The sequence below is a fragment of the Schistocerca cancellata genome, chromosome 2 (assembly GCF_023864275.1).
Source record: "Schistocerca cancellata isolate TAMUIC-IGC-003103 chromosome 2, iqSchCanc2.1, whole genome shotgun sequence".
Classification (NCBI taxonomy): Eukaryota; Metazoa; Arthropoda; class Insecta; order Orthoptera; family Acrididae; genus Schistocerca; species Schistocerca cancellata.
In genome coordinates, this window is record NC_064627.1 from 858,952,104 (window position 1) to 858,974,239 (window position 22,136).

Genomic DNA, 22,136 nt, shown 5'->3' on the forward strand with positions numbered 1-22,136 from the left:
CCGAGATGCTGAAATTGGCAGTCGTGTGCATGAGGTATACTTGCTTGTGAGTGCGAATGGTCTGTGTTTCTCTTTTACTGATTACGGCCACGGATGAAAGCTTTATGTAATTGTCTTTTAATTGTGCCTCTCTGCAACTTTGCATGTCTTCTTTACACTAAGTAGCAATCTGTCTTTTCCTACACTGTCCATATTTTTACCAAGAGGTTACATCATCATCATCATCATCATCATCATCATCATCCTCCTCCTCCTCCTCCTTTAACATATCGGCTCTTAAAAGTATAGGAGTGCCAGTTACAAGTATTTTAAGTAACTTACTAAGAAACACATCTGGTGAAGAATTATACCAAATGATATAGCAGGTCGCAGTTGTATATCTGAAGTTGCCTTCAAAAGTATATGCGCCAAGCAGGCGCACCTGTGTATAAGTGCACAGTCCACAAACAACATTGTCCTGTACCATTCCACTGTTGTTTTACAATTGCAAGCCCATACCTACTATTCCCTCATTCTTGCCTCAGCCAACACTATGGTAAGTTGTGCTGTCGTATGCCCAATTGAGCAGCAGTAATATGCAACAGCAAGCTACATGAGGAAAAAAAAAATTAAGACCCTTGCAAGAAAATGACCCAGGTTTCAAGCTAGTGGTACACCCCCTCTATGAGGCAGCTGTCTATGAGATAATTAGCAATTGAATAACCGGCTGGCTGTTATCTTCTGCCAACTGAACTGTTTGATGCTTCAAGTGGCTCATCACTGTAACAGTTGCACGCAGCAGCAGAGTGATATAATGAAATTATATTTTATTATTGTTTAATTAAGCAGTGATTTAGCTCATATAAAGTAAACTAAAACTGCAAGTTTGCTCATCCATGTTTACCATGGTAACAAAGACAGCCATTCTTCACATGTAACCAAAGCAAGCCACACGTTTGCTTGTTTTATAAAAAAAGGTGCGCCCACTCGAGGGCTAATCACAGTAATATTTCAATACCTGGTACCAATCCGTGAATAATAAAAACCAAAGACAAAAATTTAATATGAAACATATTACTCATAAATCAAGACAATATTATGAAAAGGATAGATTGCTACTCAATATATAGCAGAGATGCTGAGTCACAGACAGGCACAACAGAAAGACTGCTGAACACCTAAGCTTTCGGCCAGAAGGCCTCCTTCTGAAATATACAACATATACATGCACATTCATGCAAAAGCAACTCACTCGCACATGCGCGCACACACAAGACCACTGTCTCTGGCTGGCCTCAGAGATAGCCATTGAAAGCTCAAGATTTAATTCGAATTGACGTGGCTTAAAAACCAAGATGATTTTATTCAAGGGGGAAGATAATTGAGATGGAGAGGCAGCAGGTGCACAGGATAGGGATGTGGCACCAATGAACTCTGTCTGGTCTCAATCAGGGGGAGTTGCATGCTGTGCACAATGTGGAAGAGTGGATTGGGAGGGAAGATGTGACAAATGAAGGAGGCCATAGATAAGAGGGTGTTGGGGGGAAGAGGGTAGAGAAGAGGGTGGTGCTGCAGGATGGGTGTGTTTGGTGCTGGAGCAGTGATTTGGGGGGGGGGGGGGGTGTCGGGGCAAAGGGTAGTGGAGATTAAGGACACAAGAATTACAGGGCTGAAGAAGACATTGCAAGGACAGTCCTTATTTAAGTAAATCAGATATGGGGGGGGGGACTGGTCAAATGGCTCGCAAATTTCCATGAAACAATATCTAGACTGAACTTCTATTTACCCAGTAAGAATAAACTTAAAACTAAAACAGCATTTCCTACAAAGTATTATACAACAAATCACCCAAGGATATTACAAAAATTGCTAAAACTTATTTAAACAGGCAGATAAAAGTACCCGTTACGCAATATATTCTATGCAATGGAGGATTACTTATACAAAGCAGTACAGATTTGATAAAAAATTTTAACATATATAAATACTAACAATAATAGGTTACTATGAACAGCACAGTGAATGCATTATCATAGCAAAAATAGACAAAGCCAATACCCACCACATAGTACAAGTTTATATGCCTACTAGCTCCACAGATGAGGAGATTAAAGAAATGTATGATGAGATAAAAGAAATTATTCAGATAGTAACAGGAGATGAAAATTTGATTGTGATAGGGGACCACAATTCGACAGCACAAAAAGGAATAGAAGGAAAAACTGTAGGTGGATATGGACTGGGTTAAAGGAATGAAAGAGGAAGTCAAATGATAGCATTTTGTACAGAGCATAATTTAATCATCTTTAACACTTGGTTTAAGATCCATGGAAGAAGGTTGTATACATGGAAGAGACCTCGAGACACTGGAAGGTTTCAGGCTGATTTATATAAAAGGCAAGACAGAGATTTCAGAACCAGCTTTTAAATTGTGAGACATTTCCAGGAGCAGATGTGGACTCCAATAACAATTTGTTGGTTATGAACTAAAGAGACTGAAAAAAAAGTAGGCCATTAAGAAGACGGGATATGTATAACCTGAAGATACTAGAGCATGCTGAGAGTTTCAGAGGGACCATTAGGCAATGACTGACTAGACTAGGGGAAAGGAATACCGTGGAAAACAAATGGGTAGCTCTGAGAGGTGAAATATGGCATTGATGAAATAGGTAAAAATACAAGGCCTAATAGAAATCCTAGCATAACAAAGGAGATGCTAAATTTAACTGATGAAAGGAGAAAATACAAAAATGCAGCAAACGAAGCAGGCTAAAGGAAATACAAATGTCTAAAAAATGAGATTGACAGGTAGTGCAAAATATCCAGAGGACAAATGTAAGGATTTAAAAGTGCATTCCTAGGGTGAAGATAGATACCTTCTACAGGAATATTAAAGAGGCTGTTTGAAAAAAGAGAAGCAGCTGTATGAACATCAACAGCTCAGATAGAAAAATCAGTCCTAAACAAGGGAGATGAACTTCGGTTGGTTGGTTGCTTTGGGGTATAAAGGGACCAAACTACAGGGTCATCAGTCCCTTTTTCCTGACTCAAGCAAGGTTCAAGGTACAAAAACGCCCAGCACCACAGCTAAAAAGAAAACGAATGGAATGAACAAAAAAATGGGGAAAACATACACCACAAGGAAAAGCAGAAAAAGGTGTTAAAACCATAGAGCAGATGGTCTGGACTGGCTGATCAAAATAATAAAAGAGGATGAGCCAGCCACTTTGCAACACATTAAAATGTCCACCCCAAAGAGACAAAGCGAGATGAACACACGTAGGGAAAAGATGGCCACCAAGACAAACAAATGCCAAGAAAGTGTGACAGAGTTAAAATGGAGAGAGGGTGGCGACCTCATAGAGAAGGCTAAATGCCCACCCTTAGATGGTACACTACCCCCCCCCCCCCCCCCACACCAATAAAACGTAAAACTAAATCTTCTGCTGAGGCATTGTCATCCAACACCAAAGGTAGGGTGCTGGGAAGGTTAAAAGTCCGCCATAGAGTGGCTAAAAGTGGGCAGTTCAGCAACATGTGGATGACAGTCATATGTGACCAACACCTGGTTGCCATCTGGAAAAGGCTGTTCGGATAGCAGGCTCAAGGGAAACCAGATTATCAATGGTAAAGCGACCCTGGCGGGAACTACCCTAGCATGGAGCCAGTAGGCCATGTGACTCCAAGAGCCAACATGACCACCGACTTACCATACGTTCTAACAGCTTACAAAGAATGTTGGTGAGGCTGATGGGCCGGTAGCTATCCACATGAATTGGGTTTTTACTGGGTTTGAGCACTGGAATGATGGTGCTTTCCTGCCACTGCGATGGAAAGATGCCATCACACCAGATCTGGTTGAAGATGATGAGGAGATGTCACTTGTAGTTGGACGAGAGATGTTTGATCATCTGACTGTGGATCCGATCTGGCCCAGGAGCTGCGTAGGAGCAATGTGCAAGGACGCTGAGGAGCTCCCACTCTGTAAACGGAGCATTATAGGGTTCACTGTGATATTCAGTGAATGAGAGGGCTTTCCTTTCCATCCACTGTTTGAGGGTGCGAAATGCTGGGGAACGATTCTCTGATGCGGAGGCTCGAGCGTAGTGCCCGGCAAAGAGCCCGGCAATTGCGTTTGTGTAAGTAGATAACACGTCACTGATGTTAATGCCAGTAATACCTGTTGGGGTCTGGTACTCACAAACACGTCTGATCTTTGTCCAGACTTTGGAAGGTAACGTATGGCACCCAATGGTTGAGAGGTACCCCTCCCCACACTCCTGTTTCCGTCTTTTTATAAGCTGGTGAACACGGGCACGGAGCCATTTAAAAGATATTATGTGCTCTAGGGAAGAGCGTCATTTATGTCGTTGTAGAGCTCACCAACACTCTTTAATGGCCTCAGCGATTTCCGGCGACCACCAAGGTACTAACTTTCGCACAGGGCACCCTAAGGAACAAGGGATCGTGTTTTCCGCCGCAGAAAAGTTTGTTCTAGTGACCTGCTCAACTGCCACATCGATGGTACTGTGTGGGGGAGATTCAACGGTGACAGCAGAAGTGAAAGTGTCCCACTCTGGCTTGTTTAAAGCCCATCTTAGTAGATGTCCAGGGGAACAGCGCTCGGGGAGTGACAGGAAGATGGGAAAGTGGTCACTACCACATAAGTCATCTTGGGCTCTCCAGTTGACAGATGGGAGAGTCCCGGGCTGCAGAGGGATAAATCAATGGCCGAATAAGTGCCATGAACCACACTGAAATGTGACCCACAAGGGTTTAGGGTCGTTAAAATCTCCCAAAGTAGGAAAGGTTTAGGGAGTTGATGAATCAATGCATTCAGGGGTACTGCACCATCTAGAGGAACATATAGGGTAAATCCAAATGAAGTGGTCCAATAAAAATTAAGTTGGTTGCTTGACCATTTTTAAATATTTTAATTGTTTTATATGTGATTACCTTCTAATTGAGAAGTTCAAATCAGTTTTTAAAACGCTTACCTTTCACCTTTCCTGAACGGCGGCCATTTCTGCTTGTAAGCGCGTGACGATGTTTCAGTTTAGAGACGTTAGCAAAAATATGAATATCTCTGCACTGGGTTAAGTTACAACATTGCAATTGACATGATTGTTTTTAGAAAAGTGTCCTCTACAACATTGCCTATTACACAAAATACCCTAAATACAAAAATAACCGTCAAAATTACCTCCAAAGTTTGGTAACCAAATTTTCAAAAATCCACTTTTTAGGCCAAAAAATAACAAACAAGGAGTGATTTATGAGAGGCTATTTTTTTCCAATATTTAGATATCATAAACTACTAGTCTCATACAGAGGAAGAACACTTACAAATGTTTCCTTAATTTTTTATGAATTTTTGAAATTTGAAAATTTTAAATTTTTGTAAAGTTTGGGTTAGTTATCTCAAGGTGGGACTCAATATAATGCTATATGATAGCAACATTCTGTAAAAATTTCAACACTGATACCTTAGTGTGAACAAAGACATGAATTTTTGAAAATGAGGAGATAATTCACATTACTATACAACTGATCTTATGGCTGTTGCCTATTCATGTGTGATATTGGTGGGATATAATCAATTATTATTGATGTAGGGTACTGAATTACATATAAAAAGTGGAAACATCTCTGAAATTAACATGTATATTATTCTGACATACTTAAATATTTTCAGTTAACATCCTTAGAGATGCGACTGTTCCTAAACCTGATGGTGAATGTTAAGAACACTTATTTCTTCAGACAGCTTCTGTGATATAGAATAAGACCTCCTAGTTGCTGTGGTAAGTTCAAGCACTGAAAGTTTTCTTAAAACATTTTTCATTGGTATCGAAACTTTGTCACTAGTAAATTTCTTGAATGATGTTCTTGGGCCAGCAGGTTGGTAAAAATGCACAAAAACATAACTGTTTTCCAAACTTATTATTTCAACCTCTGCAAACCACCACTGTCCATCATACACACATGCCACTATGTCATTCAACGTTAAAGACAGATGTAATTTTACTGACACAATTATCATTATAAATTTTGGTTTCTGATGTTACATAGCATTGAACTAAATTTTCTGCAATGCCAAGGAATTTGTGGAAATGCCTTGTTCCTTTTATTGCTATACAGTTTTCAAATCTGGTTTGAAGTGTTGTTTTCATATGCAGAACCACTTCTTTCTTGATAAGAAAATAGGTAATGCCTTTAAAATTATCCTTGCAAAAGACATACATGTCCTGTACTGTGAGAATTTGGTTTGTGGTTGGTCTTTGTAGGCTGGTTTTACTTACTTCATGTTTTGTTGTACCTTCTATTCCATCACATGCATTTTTACCATGGCAAGGTGCAAAAAAGTGCCATTCAGCCTCCAACCAAAAGTCTACTTTGTGGTTGCACAGATTTGAAAAATTCTTTTTGTTCTTATACTGACTACCACTTCCATCGGAAAAATATATCAGCTTCTCAAGCTTGGAAAAATTTTCTTTTATTTAATTTATTACATAATTTTGAAACACATGTACAGCCGAAGTGTTGTGCTCCAAGTAATCGCTTAGAATGCAAATTGAAGAATTGCAAACTTCATCTTTCTTATTTTTAAAGTAGAGAATAAATGGATGCACTGTTGTCTGGTCACTGACCCAGTGATACCCTTGTATTGCATCCTGAATCACAAATGAAAAATTTTCTGCAAAATCAACTAGCACTATGAACTCAGTTTCATGAAGTTGTGCTTTTCTGTCCTTCAAAAACTAACTTTGGATTTTAGAAACATAGTGGTGACTTATGAGTTTTTGTAAGTTATCAATTAAAGATTTCAAGTACTCTTCCTGAGATTTAACAACTGTTATCATTTCTGCCCTGTCATTTATGACCCCTCTGTTTGAAGGTAATACTGTCTGGCATTTTCTCATCATATTCGTGAAACAATTCAATAGCAGTTTCCTTACCAGGGCATTTATTACACAAACTCATCATGCAGTGACAACTGTTAGTGTCACAGACCATTAAATCTAGTAACTCTTTGTAGTTAAGATCACTGAGTTTTGCACCCGCAATCATCAGTTTGACATTTTGATGATATAAAGAAACACAGAGTGTGTCCCTGAGGATCCAGCCAAAATACATCATTTAGGGCGGAGGTCACCAAATTTTGACCTTCCAATTGTGCATTCAGGTTGAGAATATTTGAAAGCTACATAAAGTTCATTTAAATTTGACAGCACTAGTCATTTCTATTTTGTTACTTTAACTACATTTGTAACAACTCTTGCTATCTTTGCAACCTGGGCACATTCTACTGTTTTCATCGTCTTCAAAAACTGCTTTTAAATTGTTTATTCACTTATACCTACTCCTTTCTTCTTTCCTAAAACTGGAAAAATGCCTTGGCTCTTTCACTAATTTTCTGGTTAGTTTAACCAAACGATGAGAAACAATGAATTCATGAACTATTTTTTCTCTTTAACAACATGAGTCAGGGAGCGAACTTAAGATTTTAGCTTTTTCCTCTTTAGATGTCACCGAACATTTAATTTTTAATTTCTCTATTAAGCTCAAATATTCAGTGTTAGATGACGCTGGTGGTAGGTTTTCTTCTTCATTAGAAATAATGTTATCTGTATTATAAAAAGCATGATTCCAAGTTTTTTTCTAATTTTGTCTGAAATTTGTTGTTCCTTATTTTCAGTAACTGCTTTTCTTTTTCTGCTACTTAATTTTATAATTTTCGAAGCAGGAGATACGTCTAACTTAGAACAAGCAAAATCCAATATGCTAACAGCTTCCTCATTAGGAATATAAATGTCATTAACACGGTTATATGATTCTGGTTCTGGATTCACATTATGTTTCACTAGGGAAGCTGTTTCACTCTCACATAACAGGACAAACGTTCAAGTTTCATTTCCTTCAAACCTTTAGCAATAGGCTTTTTATGAACTTTAAGTGGATCACAGCACTTTCTTCCTAAAATGTGGTTGTACTTCAAAACATATTTCTTCTCACGATACTCACATACTTATGTTACAGAAGAACGTACTCAAAGTTTAAACAAAGTTTGTCTAACTTCATCAAAGTAATTGCCAGTTTTTTGAAACTGAACCGTAAACTGTTTTGTGACTCACTTCACTTGCTATCTGTCCAACATAGCACTGTTCACCCATCTTATTGCAATCCAGTTAATCTCTCAAAATTGATTACAAATTACACACAGAACAAAGCACATAACACATTCTACACTCTCAATGAAGTATGTGCATCCACTCTAACAGAGGTTTCACAACAGACTGACTACAACAATGCCACACCCAGCAATAATTTACTTCTTTATTGACAATAAACCTAAATGCAAATTTTTATTACCATAAAACAAAAATGAAAGCTCCTATTGTTTAATATTGCATTATTAAAAATAAACTAAATTAACATTGGGTGATAGTGTTAAATAAATATACATCACAAATTTTATTACAATGAAACAATAAACCATTTAAATAGGCAACAGCCATAAGATAAGCTGTAGAGTAATGCGAATTATTTCCTCATTTTAAAAAATTCATATCTTTGTTCACAGTCAGATATCAATCTTGAAATTTTTACAGTACGTTGCTATCATATAGGTGTACATCTGTGAAAAATCATATTTTTATATTCAGTCCCCCTGAGATAACCCTAAACTTTACACAAGATGAAAATTTTCAAATTTCAAAAATTCATAAAAAATTAAGGAAACCTTTGTAAGTGTTCTTCCTCTATATGAGGCTAGTAATGCACGATATCTAACTACAGGAAAAAAATAAACACTCATAAATCACTTCTTGTTTGTTATTTTTTGGGCTAAAAAGTGGATTTTTGAAAATTTGGATACCAAACTTTGCAGGTTATTTTGACTGGTTATTTTTGAATTTAGGGTATTTTGTATAATAGACAATGCTGTAGAGAACACTTTTCTAAAAACAATCATGTCAATTGCAATGTTGTAACTAACCCAGTGCATAGATTTTCAAATTTTCGCTTATGTCTCCAGACTGAAAAATCTTCGCATGCCTACAAATAAAAATGACCACCATCCAGTAAAGGTGCAAAATAAATTATTTTAAAAACTGTTTTGAACTTCTCACATATAGGACAATCACATATAAAAAATGAAAATATTTGAAAATGGTCAAGCAACCATCACTGGACCACTTCATATGGATTGACCCTGTATGTTGCAGACAGTTATTTCCTGAGTCATCCTTATCCTGACAGCCACAGCTTCAAGAGGTGTTTGAATGGGCACAGGTTCACTACATACTGAACTCAGGTCATAGACACAAACTCCACCTGACACTCTCTTATAGTCGCTACGGTTCTTGCCATACCCCCTATAGCCGCGAAGGGCAGGGGTCCGCATTTTCGGGAACCAGGTTTCCTGTAGGGTAATGCAGAAAGCAGGTGTAAAGCTGAACAATTGCCGTAGCTCACCCAGTTGGTGGAAAAAACCGCAGCAATTTCACTGGAGGATGAAGTTATCATGAGGCTGGGATAGGTATAGTATAGAGAAGGGTTTTGTGGGCGCACGACAGCAAGGTCTTCAGCGCCCGTTCAGTATCATAGTGAGACGGGTGTTAAGAAAAAACGCAGAACATTTACATATAACGGAACAGACAACATGGGGAACAATCATTGAAAAATATGTGCTCACCCACACCGAAGCGTGGGATGAAGCAGGGCGTCAGCAGTAAAACATGGACAACACAGGAACAATGTAGCAGATGGAAGTGGCTGGCTGACCGCAAGAAAAAAAGGGAGGAGTCAGCCACTCTGCAATACACTAAAACCTCCAGCCTAAAAGTTTAGGCCAGAGTCCAGACACATCACAAAACTTAAAAACCCTAGACACACACGTCTCATCGTTAGCTAAAACATAGGGCAGATTCCCATCAACTTGTGCTTCTGCCCTTGCATCACGGTATAAAATGCAGTCTGTTAAAATGTGCCGGACAGAGATGTGCACACCACAAGCATCACAAAACAGAGGATCCTCCCGCCGCAATAAATAGCTATGCGTCAGAGGACAGTGCCCAATCCGAAGACGTGTGAGGGCCACCTCTTCCCGCCTGAGCAGCCGGCAGGAGGAACGCCACGGCCGAGTGGTTGACTTTACCGACCGCAGTTTATTGGCCGTCACCGCCAGCCATTCGTCCTCCCACAACTCCATGCACTTCCTGTGGAGTCCAGCAATGACTGACTGCAAGGGGATAGGACACTGGACCACACCCTGCTCTCTGCAGGTCTCCTTGGCAGCCCGATCAGCCTGTTCATTGCCCAATATGCCGACATGACCAGGCACCTAGCAGAAGGATACCTCTTTACCCCGCCGTTGGAGCAAGTACAGTTGGTCATGTATCAGCTGGACCATCTCCTCAGTCGGGTATAGGTTCTGCAGTGATTGTAAGGCACTAAGAGAATCGGAGCAGAGAAGAAATCGATCGCCCCGAACACGATGCATCTGCTCCAGTGCCTTCAGGATCGCGTGGAGCTCCGCTGCGAAAACGGTATATTCAGCAGGGAGGCGAATCCGGGTAACACGATCTGGGAACACCACAGAACAGCCAAGGAAAGTCTCCTGTTTGGAGCCATCAGTATAAACGACAGTGAAACTGTGATGCACATCTAAAATGTGAAAAAACAGAGATTGAAACGTAAAATCTGGTGTGCCATCTTTTTTAAAATTAGTCAAATCTAAAATAAGTTTGGGTCTCCAGAGGAGCCAAGGTGGAGATCTGCTCCAACCGCGATGTAAAACACGAAGACCAGCCATAGACATCGCACCGAGGCAATCCTGTGCGCGAATCCCATAGGGCTGCGTGGCACGTTGCCGGTTATGAAACAATCGTGCCAGAGGAGGCTGAGCAACAGTATGGTATGCAGGGGTGTATGGTGTGGACAAAGTTTTATACACCTGGCGCACTGTAAGTAGCCGTCGCTGCATATGAAGTGGCGGTTCACCAGCCTCTGCACAGAGGCTTGGTATGGGGCTAGTTCGGAATGCCCCAGTGGCCAACCGAAGCCCTTCATGGTGCACAACGTCCAACAACTTTAAGTAAGAAGGCCGCGTAGACCCATACACCGTGCACCCATAATCGAGCCGAGATCGCACAAACGCCCTGTAAAACTGGAGCAGACAAGTCCTGTCAGCTCCCCATGTACTGTGGCTAAGACATTTTAAAATACTTAAAGCCTTAAGTGACCACCGTTTCAGGTCTTTAAGATGAGGTAACCACGTGAGCTTCGAATCAAAAATGAGCCCCAGAAATCTCACCGTGTCCTTAAAAGGAAGAATAGTCTCCCTCATCCTCAACTCAGGAAAGGTTAAAATCGAATGAGAACGGTTAAAAAGAACACATACAGACTTCTCGGTTGAAAACTTAAAGCCACTTTTCTGTGCCCAGTCATCCAAACGCCTAATCGTAAGTTGCAACTGATGAGTTGTCGTTGCAAGGCTTGAAGAAGAGCAAAACAAAGAGAAATCATCCAGAAACAAAGAACACTGGACAGGACTTTTCACTATGGACGTAATGCTATTAATAGCGATGGCAAAGAGTGTCACACTTAAAACGCTACCCTGAGGCACACCGTTCTCCTGCGCAAAGCGATCGGACAGGACATCACCAATTCGGTATCTAAAATATCATGGCGAGAGGAAAGACTGAATAAAAAGAGGAAGACAACCACGAAAACCCCATTCGTGAAGCTGCTCCAGGATGAGACGCCTCCAAGTGGTATCGTAGGCCTTCTCGATGTCGAAAAATACACCTAGATGATGATGACGGCGTAGGAAAGCTTGTTGTATGGCCGTCTCCAGGAGGGCAAGGTTATCGAAGGTGGAACGAAACCTCCTGAACCCACACTGAAAGCGACTAAGGAGTTGCCGGGATTCTAACATCCAGACAAGGCGGCGGTTGACCATCCGCTCCAAGGTCTTCCCTATGCAACTAGTGAGGGCAACACTATGGTAGCTACTCGGGTTCGTGCGGTCTTTCCCAGGTTTTAAAAAAGGGATTAAAACTGCCTCACGCCATGCTTCAGGAAAGTGACCCGACGCCCAAATGGCATTAAAAAATGCGAGGAGGATTTCTCTGTTGCGCATTGTGAGGTGCCATAGCATACTGTAATGGATCCTGTCGTGACCAAGGGATGTGTCACGAGCTCCAGACAATGCAGAATCTAGCTCCCACATAGAAAATGGGCAGTTGTAAATTTCATGAGAAGTGGACTGGAAGTCCAGACGACATCTCTCAGCAACAGCTCTATGGCACTGGAAACCTGGATCCTGACTGGTTGTTGCAGTAACTGTGGCAAAAGACGCTGCCATAGTCTGGGCAATGTCTCGCGGATCCGTGTGGAGAGTGCCGTTATTCATTACAGCAGCTATGGGGCAACTCCCTCCTCTGCCAGAAATTCTCCTGATTGTCTCCCACACAATGGAACTGTTGGTGGAACGATTAATGGTGTTTAGGAACTGTTGCCATGACCTCTTCTTGCTCTCACGAATAATGCGGCGACATCTTGCCCTCGCCACCCGAAAGGCTGCAAGATTCTCAGCAGTTGGCCGACGTTTGAACCGACGCAGAGCTGCACGCCTCGTCCTGATTGCAGAGCGGCATTCGGCACTCCACCAAGGCACAGGTGGCCTCTTCCGGTGGCCTGTTGACTGTGGAATGGATGCTGCAGCGGTGTGGTGGACAGTTTTGGTAATATGATCTGCCCACACCTCAACAGTCGCACAGTGTTCGAATTGGGCCAACTGGCTATAAAGTGTCCAGTCAGCTCCACTGAGCACCCATCGTGGTGGTCTCCTTTCGGGGCCCAGGCCATCTGGCAGGTGAATCCAGATTTGGAAATGATCACTGCCGTGCAAGTCAGCGACCACTTCCCAGTGAGCACTGGGAGCAAGAGCTGGAGAGCAAAGCGAGAGATCAATGGCAGAGAACGACCCAGTCGCTGTGCAGAAATGAGTACTCTGTCCTCCATTGAGCAAGTAGGCACAGGATGACAGGAGAAGCCGCTCAATTGCTCTACCCCTGGGGCAGGTAATTGCAGAGCCCCAAAGCACATTGTGGGCATTAAAATCACCACAAATGATGAATGGCTGGGGGAGCTGTGTAAGAAGGTCGCTGAGGGCCGCTTCATCAAGTGCATCATGTGGGGGCAAGTAAAGCGAGCATACAGTCAATGGATGACGCACGTGCACAGACACAGTGACGGCCTGTAAAGACGTCGTAAGTGAGAGAGGCGAGGAAGGGTAGTCCGTCCTGACGAAAATACCTACGCCTCCTCTAGCTCTCTCTCCACGCAGGTCGTCCTTTTTGTGGAGTGTATAGCCTCGTATCTCAGGGGAGTATGTTGGATGGAAATAAGTCTCCTGGAGACAGAGACACAGTGGTCTACCCTGCGATAGTAGACGAAGTTCCTCCACATGCGTCCTGAACCCTTGCAAGTTCCACTGAAGGATGGGAGCCATCTATGATGGGGGTAGCACCTTCAGCCTGTCTCTCCGAAGGGGCGGGGAGACTGCAGCAGGTGGAGGGGCAGGCGTGGGGCGAGATGATTTCCCCACACATACATCGGATTCCATCAACTCTGGGGAAGAGTCAGAGGAAGCCTCACGGAAAACAACATCTGCATGGTCAGACGGTTTACTACGGGATTTGACCCGCTGTTGCTGCTGTATGGGAGCTTTCTGTGGTTTGGTGGGCTTTGGGGGAGCCGATGTAGGAGTGGTAATTGGCACACTGGGCTTGGGAACAGCCTCAGCTGTTGGAGGTGCCAGGGGCTGGCCCAAGTTCGCCACTGTACCTTTGTCTGCCGTTCGAGGAGGGGCTACTGGCTCTGAAACACTGGCTGCGTTGCAAGTGCACTGACAGCTGCAGGTGTTAGTGCCAACACTCACCACCTCAGTCTGCGTTGAGACATCGACTTTTGGAGTAGGCTTCTGAACCAGGGATGCAAAAGATGTGGCAAATGTGGGAGGTTGCAGCGACTTATAGATCTTCTTGGCCACACCATATGGGATACGCTGGGATGTTTTTATTTCCTGGACTTTGCGTTCCTCTAAAAATATTCGGCAGTCCCTACTCCAAACAGGGTGGTTTCCAGAGCAATTGATACATCTGGCTGGAGACGAGCAACCAATTCCTTCATGAGCAGCCTTACCACAGTTGCCACAAGTCGCTTCGCCTTTATACCCTAAGGTGGTATGGCCAAAACGCTGGCATTTGAAACACCGCACAATACCTTTGCTATAATTCAACGTGCTGTGCAGTTCAGTGTCTATGGCATACTCCCCAAGGCATTTAGCAGCTTGCAGGTTAGTGGCTTGCTGGGAAGTGGAAGTTTCCACGAGCAAGGTCCCATTACGCAAACGCTTCACTGATTTTAAGGAGCCACAGATGCCCTCCAGAACCCTTTTGTATATAGAAGGGCGAAACCTTCTCAAAACTACCCTCCTTCCGTTTTACAATGAGAAACACATTCTGATTACCAGAATGCATTCTGTTACTAAATACTTGACATGTAAAAGACGTGCTGCAGTCAGGGGGACTGACTGCACGAGCCCTCTTCAGAGACTGTGTGTTAGAACCTTCCAGCGGCCCACCCTTTCCGCTGGGAGGAGGAAAAGAGGATTTCGAAGGATCCATCTCGGTCCCACGAGCAGCTAGGGAACTAGAAGTCCACCTAGACAGAGCCCCGCGTGCCTAGGTAAGCCTTATACAACTGGGGTGCGGCAGGTGCCCCAGAGGTTGCCCGCTTGCGACTGTTCCACCCCTACAGCCATGCATCTCATAGGCGCGGAGCACACCGGAAGATTGAGGGGTTTTTATAGAGGTTGTCCTTCCTCGCAATCCAGGCGGTCAAGCCAAGATTACCATTCCCCGCAGCACACAACATTCCACCTCCGCGCCATACAGTGGTCCCTGAAGCATGTCCGGGGGTTATGGTGACAGGAGACTGGCGGCGCTGATCAGTCCCCAGCTCAGGACCCCGGAGACGCCAAACCTGTACTCAGCAAATGAATGCTGAGCCCCTGGGGGCATATGAGGCTGGGAAGACATGAAGCATGCAAGGAGGCAGGTTATGCCTCAGGATCACCTGCTGCAACCGATTGAGTATTTGTATCCATTCCTATTGTGGATGAGGCATCAGTGAGATCCAGGTCCTCAGGGGATTTTTTTTTTTTTTTTTTTAGGGCGCAAAGCTGCTATGGTCATTAGCACCCGGTCCGTGACTTAGGAAACAGTAAAAAACCAAGAAATGGAAAACAGCAGCAATGGAAACGAAACTCAAAAAATTGAAGAAACTAAAAGCAGAAGGAAGGCTTAAAAATCCACAACAGAAAGAGGTTGGTTGTCCCCAAAAAAGCTTCAAATGACTGACTTCATTACACTGGCACTAATAAACTCGAGAACGCGATCGGCCGAGCGTGTGTCATCCGCTAAAATTGATGATATATCAGGCGACAGCTGTAGACGGGCACGTAACGGAGTAAAATAGGGGCACTCAATTAAAAGGTGTCTTACCGTCCACAGCTGAGAGCAGTGGCGACAGAGTGGGGGAGGATCGCCGCTTAAAAGATGTCGATGGCTAAAAAGACAGTGCCCTATCCGGGGTCTAGTTAAAATTACCTCCTCCCGACGACGCGTTCGGGAGGAAGAGGTCCAAGCACAAGGAAGAGCTTTCACGTCCCGCAATTTATTTTGGGGAAGTGTCAACCAATGTGCGTGCCATAAAATAACAACACGATGACATAAAACGCTCCGTAGATTGGCGAAGGGAATCGATTGAATAGCTGCAGCCTTGGCCGCTATATCGGCCGCCTCATTTCCATAGATACCAACGTGTCCCGCGAGCCAGAGGAACGCCACCGAGACGCCCCCCAGGTGGAGCAAGCGCAGACAGTCCTGAATCCGGTGGACCAGAGGGTGGACAGGGTAAAGAGCTTGGAGACTGAGGAGAGAGCTGAGAGAATCTGAACAGATAACATACTGTATCCGCTGATGGCGGCAGATGTAGTGGACAGCCTGGAGAACAGCATAAAGCTCCACAGTATAAACCGAACACTGGTCGGGAAACCGAAATTGATTTGGGGTGTCACCAACAATATAGGCACTCCCTACACCAAACGATGTTTTTGAGCCATCAGTGTAAATAAATGTGGCTTCCTTCATTTGTGCACATAGAACAGAAAATGCATGACGATAAACAAGTGAAGGGGTACCATCCTTGGGAAACTGACAAAGGTCACGGAGCAGACAGATCCGGGGACGGAGCCAAGACGGTGCTGTACCCCAAGTTGTCAAGAAGGTTTTAGGAAAGCGGAAGGAAAGAGAATGGAGCAGTTGACGGAAGCGGACTCCCGGTGGTACTAGGGAGGAGGGATGGCCTGCATACCCTACATCAAAGGAGGCATCGAAAAAAATGTCATGGGCTGGATTAGCAGGCATGGAAGACAGATGGCTAGCACAACGACTCAGAAGGACTGCTCGCCGATTGGACAGCGGAGGTTCAGCAGTCTCAGCATAAAGGCTTTCCAAAGGGCTGGTGTAAAAAGCTCCAGACACTAAACGTAATCCACGGTGGTGGATAGAGTCGAGAAGCCGAAGAATACACGGCCAAGCAGAGGAGTAGACTATGCTTCCATAGTCCAATTTCGAGCGCACTAAGGCGCGATAGAGGCGGAGAAGGACCACTTGGTCCGCTCCCCAGGAGGTACCATTCAGGACACGGAGGGTATTGAGGGATCGCAGACAGCGAGCCAAAAGATAGGAAACTTGGGAGGACCAGCACAGTTTTCTGTCAAACATAAGACCCAAGAATTTAGTGATGTCCGAAAACGAAAGGTTGACAGGTCCTAGATGTAAGGAGGGTGGAAGAAACTCCTTACGTCGCCAAAAATTAACACAAACGGTCTTACTGGGAGAAAAACAGAAGCTGGTTTCGATGCTCCAAGAGTGGAGGTGATCGAGACATCCTTGAAGACGTCATTCAAGAAGGCTGGTCCGTTGAGAGCTGTAGTAGATCGCAAAATCATCCACAAAGAGGGAGCCCGAGACATCAGGAAGGAGACAATCCATAATTGGATTTATGGCAATGGCAAACAGTACAACACTCAGCACGGAGCCCTGGGGTACCCCGTTTTCTTGGGAGAAAGTACGGGAGAGAGTAGTGTTCACCTGCACTTTAAATGTGCGCTCTGCCATAAATTCGCGAAGAAAAAGGGGCAGCCGACCTCGAAAGCCCCAAGAGAACAGTGTGCGGAGGATGCCTGTCCTCCAATAGGTATCGTATCCTCTCTCCAGATCAAAAAATATTGCTACTGTTTGGCGTTTCCGGAGAAAATTGTTCATGATATAAGTGGAGAGAGCAACAAGATGGTCAACTGCAGAACGATGCTTTCGGAATCCGCATTGGGCAGGTGTTAAAAGACTGCGGGACTCCAGCCACCAAGCTAAACGGCAATTCACCATACGCTCCAAAACCTTACATACACTACTCTTGAGAGAAATGGGGCGATAGCTAGAGGAGAGATGTTTGTCCTTTCCAGGTTTCGGAACAGGAACGACGACAGCTTCCCGCCATCGTCTGGGAAAAGTACTGTCTGTCCAAATTCCATTATAAAGGCGAAGGAGGTAACGCAGACTATGGGTTGCTAAATGCAGCAACATTTGGACGTGGATACCATCCGGTCCTGGGGCGGAGGAGCGAGAAGAAGAGAGTGCATGTTGGAGTTCCCGCATGGAGAAAACAGTATTGTAGCTTTCGCGATTTTGAGACGAGAAAGCAAGAGGTCGCACTTCCGCTGCACGTTTCTTCAGGAGAAACGCTGGCGGGTAATTTAAAGAGCTCGAAATCTCAGCAAAGTGCTGACCCAAGGAGTTAGAAATTGCGATGGGGTCCACTAATGTATCATGCGCGACAGTGAGCCCAGAGACCGGGGAGAAACTAGGCGCGCCTGATAACCGTCGAAGCCGACTCCAAACTTCCGAGGAGGGAGTGAAGGTGTTAAATGAGCTAATAAAGAATTTCCAGCTTGCCTTCTTGCTATCTCGGATGACGCGACGGCATTGCGCACGGAACTGCTTATAGCGGATACAGTTGGCCGAAGTAGGATGGTGGCGGAAAATGCAAAGAGCACGTCGCCGCTCACGTATTGCGTCACGGCACGCCTCGGTCCACCAAGGAACTGGGGGGCGCCGGGGCAATTCGGAGGTGCGTGGTATTGAACGTTCCGCAGCTGTAAGAATAACGTCGGTAATATGTGTGACCTCATCGTCGACGCTGGGAAAGTGACAGTCATCGAATGTCGCTAGAGACGAAAAAAGTGTCCAATCGGCTTGGGCAAACTTCCAGAGTCGCGGGTGCATATATGGCAGTTGAGGCTGCAGTCTAAGGACACATGGAAAGTGGTCACTCGAGTGTGTATCATCAAGGGCGAACCATTCGAAGCGCCGAGCTAGCGGAACAGTACCAACCGAAAGGTCCAAATGAGATAAATTTGTCGTGGAGGCAGACAAAAATGTAGGGACCCCAGTGTTGAGGCAAACTAGATCCGCTTGGTGGAAGACTTCTAGCAATAGTGAGCCACGTGGACAAGGATGTGGAGATCCCCAAAGCGGGTGGTGGGCATTGAAGTCCCCAACCAGTAAATAGGGGGGTGGAAGCTGACCAAGAAGATGAAGGAGATCAGCTCGTGCCATTGGCGTGGACGATGGAATGTACACAGTACAAAGAGAAAAGGTATATCCAGAAAGGGAAAGACGGACAGCGACAGCTTGGAAGGAAGTGTTTAAGTGGATTGGGTGATAATAGAGAGTATCATAGAGAAGAATCATGAGTCCTCCATGGGCTGGAGTGCCTTCAACAGAGGGGAGATCAAATCGGACGGACTGAAAATGGGGGAGAACAAAGCAGTCATGGGGACGCAGCTTTGTTTCCTGAAGACAGAAGATGACCGGCAAGTAGGATCGTAAGAGGATCGACAATTAATACCGATTGGCTCGAATGCCGTGGATATTCCAGTGGATAATGGACATAGGGTGAACAGAAAATGGAGGAATGTGACCAAGGTTGCCATCAACTCAACGACTGCTCAGAGCTTGCGACCGACAGCATGGAATGGCATTCAGCCGAAGGCAGAAGATCCTGATCCATAGGTTGTTCAGGAGCAGCTCCTGCCACCAGCGATCGGCCGGTTGATCGGCCGCCAGCAGTGCGCCTCGGCGACACAGAAGATGGCCGAGGGTGATTTCCGCCAGGTGGTGCTGTAGATGGGACACGCCTTGGCGGAGAAGGAGATGAACTGGGTTTCTTAGTAGCCTTCTTGGAAATATGATGTTTAGATGAAGGAGAAACCGATGGTTGTGAAGTTGGAGTACGTAAAAAATCTTCACGAGTATGCTCTTTTTTCGAAGTCTTGGTGTCGGACTTTTGGGCTCGAGATTTAGCAGAACCCTATGAAGGGTGAGCCATAGAGTGGGCAGGCAAAAGTGGTGAGGTTGAACGGGCGATCTTTGCACTGGCCGATCTGACGACCGTGGCACTAAAGGTGAGGTCGCAAGTCTGCGTGGCCACCTCCTTTGTTGGCCGAGGAGAAGCAAGGACAGTGCTGTATTTTCCTTTCTGAGGCACAGTGGGCTGTCGACCGGCGAATAATTTTCGAGCAGCAAAGGTCGACACCTTTTCCTTCACTCTGATTTCCTGGTTGAGCTTTTCGTCTTTAAAAACGGGGCAATCTCGAGAGGAAGCAGCGTGGTCACCCATACAGTTGCTGCAGCGAGGGGATGGAGGTGGACAAGCACCCTCATGGGCATCCTTGCCACACGTAACACATTTGGCCGGATTGGAACAGGACTGGCTGGTGTGATTGAACCGCTGACACCGATAGCAACGCGTAGGGTTTGGGACGTAAGGGCGAGCGGAAATTATCTCATAGCCTGCTTTGATTTTCGATGGGAGTTGAACTTTGTCAAATGTCAAGAAGACAGTGCGGGTTGGAATGATGTTCGTGTCAACCCTTTTCATAACTCTATGAACAGCCATTACGCCCTGGTCAGGCAGGTAGTGCTGAATTTCTTCGTCAGACAATCCATCGAGGGAGCATGTATAAACGACTCCACGCGAGGAATTTAAAGTGTGGTGCGCTTCAACCAGGACAGGGAAGGTGTGGAGCAGTGAAGTACGCAGCAATTTTTGTGCCTGGAGGGCACTGACCGTTTCTAACAACAAGGTGCCATTCCGTAATCTGGAACAAGACTTTACAGGACCTGCAATTGCGTCGACACCTTTCTGAATAATGAAAGGGTTGACCGTGGAGAAGTCGTGACCTTCGTCAGACCGAGAAACAACAAGGACTGTGGCAACAATGGAAGGACTGTCTGTGGCTGAGACTCATTGAACTTAAGCTTGTTAGCAGACATAGTAGAAGAAGAGGAAACCATTGCGGAAGAATCCCCCATGATTACCGGCGTCTCCAATGGCGCGCTCCTCCCTTGTGGGGGCCCTCTCTGAGGGCACTCCCGCCTTAGGTGATTGTTCACACCTCAGGTCACACCTCCCGACAAACGGACGGAGGGACCAATCGGCACTTTCGGAAGGTATCAGCTCGGGTAATCACCCCTCCCTGGGCCTGGCCGTTACCAGGGGGACGTACATGTCCTACCTGTCTACCCGGGGTGGGGAATTACGCTTTACCCTGTCACCGGCTACGCACAAAAATGTGTGGGTCGGCCTTCAGACACGCACAGGGAGGAAGAAAGAGAAAGGGAAAGGAAAGAAGAGAGGTTTCAAACGCCGCAGCGGAGAAAAGGGTAAAGAGAAGAGGTAAGGAAAGATGAAGACATACAAGCAGAGAAGGCGAAGAATGCATTACATTTACGAGCGTCCGCCTCCAGACGTAGGCACAAACCATACTCCCAGAGGGGGAGAAAGGGAAGGAAAGAGCCAGAGGTGAGGGGAGGGGAGGGGGGGGGGCGAAGATGGGGAATGGGGAAGGATGAGGAAAAGGAAGGTATGCAGCCCGGAAAGGAAGGAGGGCCACATTAGCTCGGGGTCCCGTGCTCGCTACGCACGTATCCACAAAAGAGTTGTGGACCCCCTGGGGGGGTCCTCAGGGGAGGCAGGTGCAGAATAGTTAGGGAGCGGTGGTGGTCGGGCCACCGGAGGGTCCTTTCTCTTAGCAGACTTCTTTGTTTGCTTGCCCTCTCGCTTCTCTTTAGGTGCTTGCTGGGAGGACTTATCCGAAGTAGCTTCATGCATGGAGGAAGACCGTGCAGCTCTTTGTCCAGCAGCTTTTGGCTCCTTTAGCCACTGGCGAGTGTCCGCTGTGGCATAAGTGGAGACCTTGGGAGAGAGGGTCCCAAGGGACACCTTCTGCACGAGAGGAGCCAGATGAGGCTGTTGCTTCTCCAGCTGGGGGGGGGGGGGGGCACTGTCCCCTGCATTTGGGCGTGGGAGGGGGGGGGGCACTTGGTCTCGATGTAGGTACTTTGGGAGCAATGGAAGGAGATTTTCCCCCTACCACAAAGGGGGAAGATGTATTCTGGTGGCCCGCAGGGCCCACTGTTCATGGCACAGAGTGTGGTACGACTGGCACTTGTGATGGTGATGGTAATGGTAATGTAACTGCAGCATACGTGGATGTCAACCGAACAAGGTGTAATCGTTCAAATTTACGTTTAGCCTCTTGGTAAGTCAACCAGTCCAGGGTCTTGCACCCCATGATTTTTCACTCCTTTTGGAGTACTGTGCAGTCTGGCGAGCAGGGTAGTGCTGCTCTCAGCAGTTGATACAAGTAAGAGGAGGCGCACAGGGAGTATCTGGACGCAGTGGACGTCCGCAGTCTCGACATGTGGCGTTGGAAGTGCAGCGGGCAGACATGTGCTTTAATTTCCAACACTTAAAGCACTGCGTAGGTGGAGGGACATATGATTTAACATCACAGGGATAAACCATCACCTTGACCTTTTCAGGCAATGAATCACCCTCAAAGGTCAAGATGAAGGCACCAGTAGCCTTGTCTTTGGGTCCCTTGTAAATGCACTGGATGAAATGAACACCCCGCCATTCTAGGTAGGTGCGGAGCTTGTTATCAGACTGCAAGCAGA

At 45.5% G+C, this 22,136-nt stretch overlaps 1 protein-coding gene across 2 annotated transcripts in view; it reads right to left on the reverse strand.

Moving 5' to 3' along the window:
• LOC126162793 (transport and Golgi organization protein 6 homolog) overlaps nt 1–22,136 on the reverse strand; it is a 110,707-nt gene that overhangs the window by 56,838 nt on the left and 31,733 nt on the right. The gene's annotated exons all lie outside the window — the stretch shown is intronic.